This window comes from Crocodylus porosus, unplaced genomic scaffold (genome assembly GCF_001723895.1).
Source record: "Crocodylus porosus isolate Cpor-Errol unplaced genomic scaffold, CroPor_comp1, whole genome shotgun sequence".
In the NCBI taxonomy this organism is placed as follows: Eukaryota; Metazoa; Chordata; order Crocodylia; family Crocodylidae; genus Crocodylus; species Crocodylus porosus.
Window position 1 is genome coordinate 11,290,195 of NW_017728925.1, and position 7,531 is coordinate 11,297,725.

The following is a 7,531-nucleotide window of genomic DNA, read 5'->3' on the forward strand; positions in this document are numbered from 1 at the left end:
CTTTTTTTTTTTTTTTTTTTAAAAAAGATCCTGTATCTGAAATCTGCTTTAGGGCATCTTTGTAGGTTGTACTTGGCCATCCAAACTCTAAAAGAATCAAAAGATGATAATCCTCATTGAGCTCTTGTTTTTTGGGGTTGCTTGAAGGTGTGTAAATATTTGACTCTTAGTTTCATGTTGCAATGCAAAATGGGTTTTTCAGTATTTTTTTTAACTTTTAATAAAAGAGCAATGAACACTATTTATCTAAAGCTAATTTGGGTGGGTACAAATCAGGATGGTTGGTCATTTGGTTTTTCCTGCTGTGATAAATGTGTAAAATAAAGATTGTATGACCAGAATGAAAGTGTCTCTCTTGATTCTTCTGCTCTAGGTTTGTAGTGACCAGTTAGGCCTAGTGGCTCCAGCCCATGTACACATGCACACTCTTCCTTAGCTCCTGCTAGTGAAGATGTGCCTGGCCAGCAGAATGCCTGGTTGCTCATGTTGGCCAACAAGCTGTGTTTTGGCTACAGCTGATGCTTTTTACTACTTAAGAATGTGAGTAGATGCTCAGAACCATGGTCTTCCCCATCAGGAAAAGCTTATTTTTACTTAATGAGTTTGAATACCAATAGGATGCTGCTCTGCACTAGCTTTACCTGCCATTTTGTTGTTTACTGTGCTTACCCTGCAGAACATTTTTTTTGGTTTTATTTTTCACATGCCTTAGGATATTACAAGCTTGTGCACTCTAGGTAGTACAGTTTCTGAAGCTCATTTTGTGCCTTGATGGCAGTGTCTGACCATTTTAAACTAATGAGATGAGCATTTTCTCTCTAGTGGTCTCTTGCAGAAAATACAGTGTAACGGGACAGCAAGTCCTGGAGCTATTACTTCTCAGAGCAGTTCAAAGCAGTACAGGACATTAGTGCAACCTTTCTACCATGGGGTTATTTAATCCTTAGACGCAGGGGTAGCAGTGGACATAGTCTTTCTGGACTTTCGGAAGGCTTTTGACACTGTCTCTCACCCCGTTCTCATTAAGAAACTGGGGACTGTGGTGTCGATGCCCACACAGTTAAATGTGTCGCCAACTGGCTGGAGGGCCGCACCCAGAGAGCGGTGGTGGACGGGTCATGTTCGACCTGGAGGGACGTGGGCAGTGGAGTCCCACAGGGCTCGGTCCTCGGGCCCGCGCTGTTCAACATCTTCGTCAGTGACTTGGATGAGGGGGTAGAAAGCACCCTGTTCAAATTTGCTGATGACACTAAGATGTGGGGGGACGTGGGCACGCTAGAAGGGAGGAGTAGGCTACAGTTGGACCTAGACAGGTTACAGGGGTGGGTGGATGAGAACAGGATGGGATTCAACACTGACAAGTGCAAGGTGCTGCACCTGGGGAGGAACAACCAGCACCATACCTACAGGCTGGGAACTCCCTTCATGCCAGGGCAGAGGCAGAAAAGGATCTTGGAGTCGTCATTGATGCCAAGATGAACATGGGCTGGCAATGTGGCAGTCAGGAAGGCCAACCGCACCTTGGCATGCATCCACAGGTGCATCTCGAGCAGGTCCAAGGCGGTGATCCTGCCCCTCTACGCGGCACTGGTCAGGCCGCAGCTGGAGTACTGCGTCCAGTTCTGGGCGCCGCACTTCAGGCGGGATGTGGATGGCATGGAGAGGGTCCAGAGGAGGCCGCTCGCATGATCAGGGGCAGCAGGGCAGGCCTGACGAGGAGAGGTGACAGGATCTGAACCTGTTCAGCCTCCGCAAGAGACGGCTGAGGGGGATCTAGTGGCCTGTTATAAACTAGTCGGAGGGGACCAGCAGGCACTGGGGGAGTCCCTGTTCCCCTGAGCACTACCAGGAGTGACCAGGAATAACGGTCACAAGCTGGCAGAGAGTAGATTTAGGCTAGACATCAGGAGGCGCGACTTCACTGTCAGGGCGGCTAGGATCTGGAACCAACTTACAAGTGTAGTGGTGCTGGCTCCTACCCTGGGGGGCTTTAAGAGGAGGCTAGATGTACACCTTGCTGGGGTCGTTTGACCCCTGTATTCTTTCCTGCCATGGCAGGGGGTCAGACTTGATGATCTGCTCAGGTCCCTTTTAACCCTACTAACTATGAAACTTCTGCAGCTTCACTGCCAAAAACTAGTGAGATGTTGGCAGTGATTGACAGGGCTATTGGAAAAAGGACCCTATAAAAGATGACTCCTTCCCACTAACACACTACAGATTATGAAATCCTAGGTATTCTAAATCTGGATGGTTTGCAATGACTCAGCGTACAAATGCAGCCGTCTGGCAACGAACTTCACCAGAGAGGGACAGACTTCCTTGTCTAAATGCTGAAACCAAAATAGTTGGCTCTGCATCCCTTCAACTCAATAGACGTCCTTGTTGTGAATGTCAGTAGGAACATGACCGGACCTTAAAATGTATGCGACTGCTGAGACTACTTGTAGGACAAAACATTTTGCTCTAGAAACAAAACCAAGCTTTCAGTAGGGAAAATATATATGGACCATTTTTTTTCAATTGGAATCAGGAGGTTTGAAGAGGCAGCTCCTTCCAGGTTAACTTGGTTTTTGCCTTTATAGCATAGTCGCATTTCAAACCAAATGAGTTTGGACCCTCTGGTTCACTCTTATCTCCCTTCTTGTAAATTTGCTGTAGTTAGTGGAGCCGCAGCAGAGATGAATTGGCATACTGCAGCTAATGTAGGGAAGAGCAGAGAGGACTTGGAAGAAGACTATGAAGGCAGAGTGCCAAGCAGTGGTAAGAGCTCGACACCGGCCTGGGTCAGAAGAGAACTCTGGTTTCCGTTGCTGTCCTCACTTGAGCAATGAAAGGAATAGCCTTGCTTGCCTGAGTGCAGCTGTCACAGCTGCCTTTTGAGTTGACTAGTCATGGCACAGAGGATTTTTCTCCCTCTTGTGCCAGCCTACTCCTTCTGCCACTGGACTATTTTTTTCTGGTGGTATTATGTTTCCCCTGCTCCCTCTCCCCCACCCTCCCCAAAGCCAGATGTCTCAAGTCCTATGTTACATGTCAAGCTGGGTGTGCTCTTGTACCTCACCCCCAATTGTTGCTGTATTCCTACAAAGGGAGATGGGCCCAGCTGAGTGTTATCCATGTGCTCTTGGCATTATTGAACCCCAAACACTTAGGCCAGCTACTACCTAGTTCCAAGTAGGGATTGTGTTGCAACTCCCCTGCATGGCTTCCCAGCAGCCTTTCAAGTAGCTTCACATGGCCTTTCCTGGGTGCAGCTTTGACATTTCCCACCCCTCTACCTTAAGGAGTATTGAGGTTGCTCTGCATATTTCTAACACTTTGGGGGGCCCTCTTCCCAACCCAACTGCTGTTCCTCTTTGACTTTCCCAAAGGCTCTCCAAGCCCATGGCTTCAATTGCCTCCTTTGCATGAGGCTTCTGCTAGAGCAATGATTTGTTGCCTGCCTTAAAAAAGAAGAAAAATAAAACAATCTCACTTTTTAGCACCTATCAGTGATTATCTTGAGTGATGTGAGGCTGTGTACGGTGGATGCTCTACAGAAACAAGCTGGTATAGGAAAAACTAGTCTGCTATGACTACACAAGCTGCAGAAGGGGTTTGTTGGTTATCAGCTGGAGCCAAGGCTATAACAAATGCATAGCAACCCCCATGTGGAATAGAGTTCTCTCGCTCTGTGGGACTAGTTTTATTTATTGGTTCCTCTGCCCTTTAAATATATATGAGCTAGTCATCAAATCCCATTTGCAGTTTGCCTTTCCTAGGGAGGAAGCGTAGTAATTAATAGTTCTCTTCCATATTCTCTCTAAAGGTTTGGAGGAGAGCTCCACTAGCCCTACATTGGATGAGAAAGATCACAATCTCTTTTCAGGACTCGCAGTAGAGATGATTGATATCTTTCATTAGATCAACACGATTTTTGCAAAAAAAAAAAAAAAAAAAAAATCGCTTCAGGCATTAACTGCTGCTGTTCCAGAGAGACGGGCTCTTCCAGCCGGAGATGTGGAATCGCCGTAATGGACAGTGAAGTACAATATAACCGATTAGGATGCAACTGTCCTACTGCTGGGGAAAAAACAAGACTGTGGAGCAGTTGTTACAGAGGGTAGAATGGGGAAGGGAAAAGGAGCAATGGCTTCAAATCTCTCCCTCCCCCTTGAACTATATGATTGGAGTCTCTTAATGAGAAAAGATCCTGAAAAGAGCTGCTAGCCATCTCATAAAATTCTCATTCAAAGGCAATTTCTTGCTTTTTGGTACAATTTTATATTGACAGGGAAGGTTTAAAAAATCACCTCTGCTTGCTGTGGAATGGTCACTAGCATGGGGCTTATGCAACAGAGGGGCCTGGGCCCACTGAAGATAACCTCCTCGCCTCCCCTTAGGACCTGGCTTCCGTTCTCCGAGAGGAGGGAAGCCAACAAAAACACCACCCCCCATCTATAAACACTGTCGACCTTTTTTTTTCCCTCTCTTGGGCAAACCAAATGGAGTTTGTGTTGGGCTGATGCCTATGCCAGGAGGCTGCTGCCAGATTGGAGGGAGTAAAGAGAACAGCAGTTGTGACTAAGAGGCAAGAGGGAATTGGCCCATGTTGGAAGATTAAAAGAATTAAAGCTGCAGATTTTGGCTAATTGCTGATTAAAGGGAGCTGAAGAGGAGTAGCAACTTGCTACAAAATGCTTGAAGGGTGTAAACAGCAAGGAGGGAGGGGAATTAATGGGAGGGGAAGGGTTATACTAAAGGCATTTAATACAGAAGCATGGGATGAAATGAAGGAAAGGAAAAATAATATGTGAGGAAAACCTTCCTGCCAGTGGGAACTGTGAGGCTGCAGAGCCGTCTCCCTAGTGAAGCAGACAGGTCTTTATAGCTTCAGATAATTAGCATGAGATTGGTCAAATCACTGCTAAATATACTGCTGGGAGCAGTCCCCCACTGGCTACAGGCTGGACCACATGCCTGATTCAGTCTTTCCTGTTGCTCATTTCTATGTGGGCTAAAAGTGCTTGATCTGCAGTTCGGCATGCAACCCCGCTTCTCCAGCGACTCCATTACCCCTCCACGACACCAGTTCAATAAACGAAAGTGAGGCTAGCGGTGCGTGCTCTCATCTGTATTCCTGAGAAGTAAGGGACCTTAACTGTTGCTGCAAAAGCTGAACAGAGATATCTGCTGGGACTTAATGATCCTAGAGTGCCTGCGTGTTGTCATGAATCACAGCTGCCGGGTGGGAGGCTGCAACAGTGCCTGGCATGGTCCTGCTGAGATCTGGAAAATGGATGGGTGCAAATGGTTTTAGTTGGGCCTCGGAGGAGGGAAGGGACAGAAATGCCTTAGGCGAACTGAGGGCACCGCTGGAAAAGGGATGGGTTTATTAAACTTAGGTGGTGGTGATGGTGGGTTTCTGACAGGAGGCTGGGCAAAGAGCCTGGTGCGGCTCTGTTGCCCTTTTAAAACCGGCTCCAAATGGTAGTGACCAAAGCTCACGGCCATCTGCTGACTGTTCATGTGTTTGCTTGTAGCACTGATAACGTGTCCAGTGTTTCTGCTGCATGTGAATCAGAGGAGCTGAAAATACGTGACTCACGAGTAACCTCAGAAATCAATGGGGCTCCACCTAGCACCCAGCACGACTGTGGCCATCACAATTGTGCGCCTTGTGCTCTGCGTGTGTGCTTGGACTGGATTGTAATGGACATGGATATCGAAGTCCCCTTCTCAGGTCTTTTCAGAGCGGAGAGGTTTGAGTGGAAAAGCTTACATGGTGCATAGATGCAAAAATGTATCTGTCCAGGGCCCTCTGGCCATCCCTAATATCTGTCTCACACTGGAAATCCTGCTCTTCCCCTGCTGCCAGACCCCACCCTGCCACCTCCGCTACTCACCAAGGGATGCTGCCTGCTTAGGGAATCTTTTGTCAACAGATTTTCCTTACACTTCCCAGTGTTTCTCTGTCCCTTTGGAGCAGTCTTCACAGAGGTACCTCCCTCATGCCAACCCACCCCTGCCTGGAACAGTTTTAAAGAGAAAGGAGAAAAAAAGCCTTTCCACATCAGCCACGTGACCTGAGCAGCCCCGTGAATGAGGCACAGTGGCTCTGCTGTACGCAACTGCTGCAAATCGCACAGCTAACAGTGCTAGCATATTTAGTGAAGACAATACTCTGCCGCGTTCCCATTTTCTTTTGGTCTCTCGGAAAACTGTTTTCTGGGATTCAGCCTCTTAACAATCAAACTGTCCAGCTGGAAATGCAGTTTGGAGGCTCAGAGCTGAACAGAACTGGGATCGCTCTGCTGTAAGCTGAATCTGCAGAAGAGTGTTTTCCCTCTTGTTCGCTACACAATCCTAGCAGGCTTAGGGACCTGCAAAAGTCATTACCTTTTGCCTTCTTGTGTCTTAGCCCCAGGATTTAATACATAAGGCAGGCAAAAAAAAGAGAGGAACCAATTAGTTCACAACATCCCACCCTCTCAAGGTTGCTGCATTAACATAACAATTATGCCCTAGAGGCTATGGAGAGAATGCATCTTCAAAAAATATACTGGAATTTAACAAGAGAGATTAATAGTGTAGTGGCTGGTCGTACCCAGTGCACCATCTGCATGTCAGCCTTTAGAAAGCAACTGCGCTGAGCCATATGTAGGCATGCCTGCCACTACCCCTTCTCTGATGCTGGTCCATGGTTTCGTGTTTAAAGACCCACCATCTGGAGGAGAAAAGCCTGCAGGACCCGTCTCCTAGCTGGCACGGAGTTGGTACACCGATGCGATTTCCATTATTCTCACTTGAAGTCATGCTGGAGTTTCGTACTAACACTTCGTGCGACGTAGAACTGATTTATTACAGTGGTGCCCAGCAGAGCTGCTGGAGCTCAGGCCCCTCAGCGTTTGAGGTTATAAACCTTGATTTCCAAGGCTCTGTGATTTGGCTGTTTATAGCTCAGTATCAAAGCAATTACAATGTTAATCCTCTGCTAGGATTTTACATTTTGGAACGTGTGACCTGTTGCGGGTTTAGGGCCAAAACACCAGCCGTTCCAGTCGTGTCTTGTCAAGGCGAGGAAGGCTTCAAATGTGCGGTGTCTGGTAGACAAGAAGCAATGGGGGCGTAGGTAAGGTGGCTCACGGCACCCTTAACTGATCCTGCTCTGCTCCGGAGTTGGTGCATGGATCTGAGGTCCCTGAAATGCCAGGGCAGAGGACAGGAGGGTATATGAAGGTAATGGGCCAGATTCATCTCTGCATAACTGCTGATGGCTGCTGCCTCAGGGATGAATTTGGCTCAGCCTCAAACCTTTTTCTGCCCTCAGTAAAATTACCATCTCTGTGCGATGCGTCCAACTGGAACCCGCAAGGATGTGCATGCAAAGCACAGGCCAGTCCAGCGCTCCAGCAAGCGCGCGTTGGGAGGCTGCCAGAGCCTCAGCCCCACAGACCGAAGACCTTGCTTCATCCCCGAGCGGGTGCCCCTGGGATAGTGCAGCTGAGGTCTGTCTTGCCATATCCTGCTAGTGCCTCGCCCCTGACCC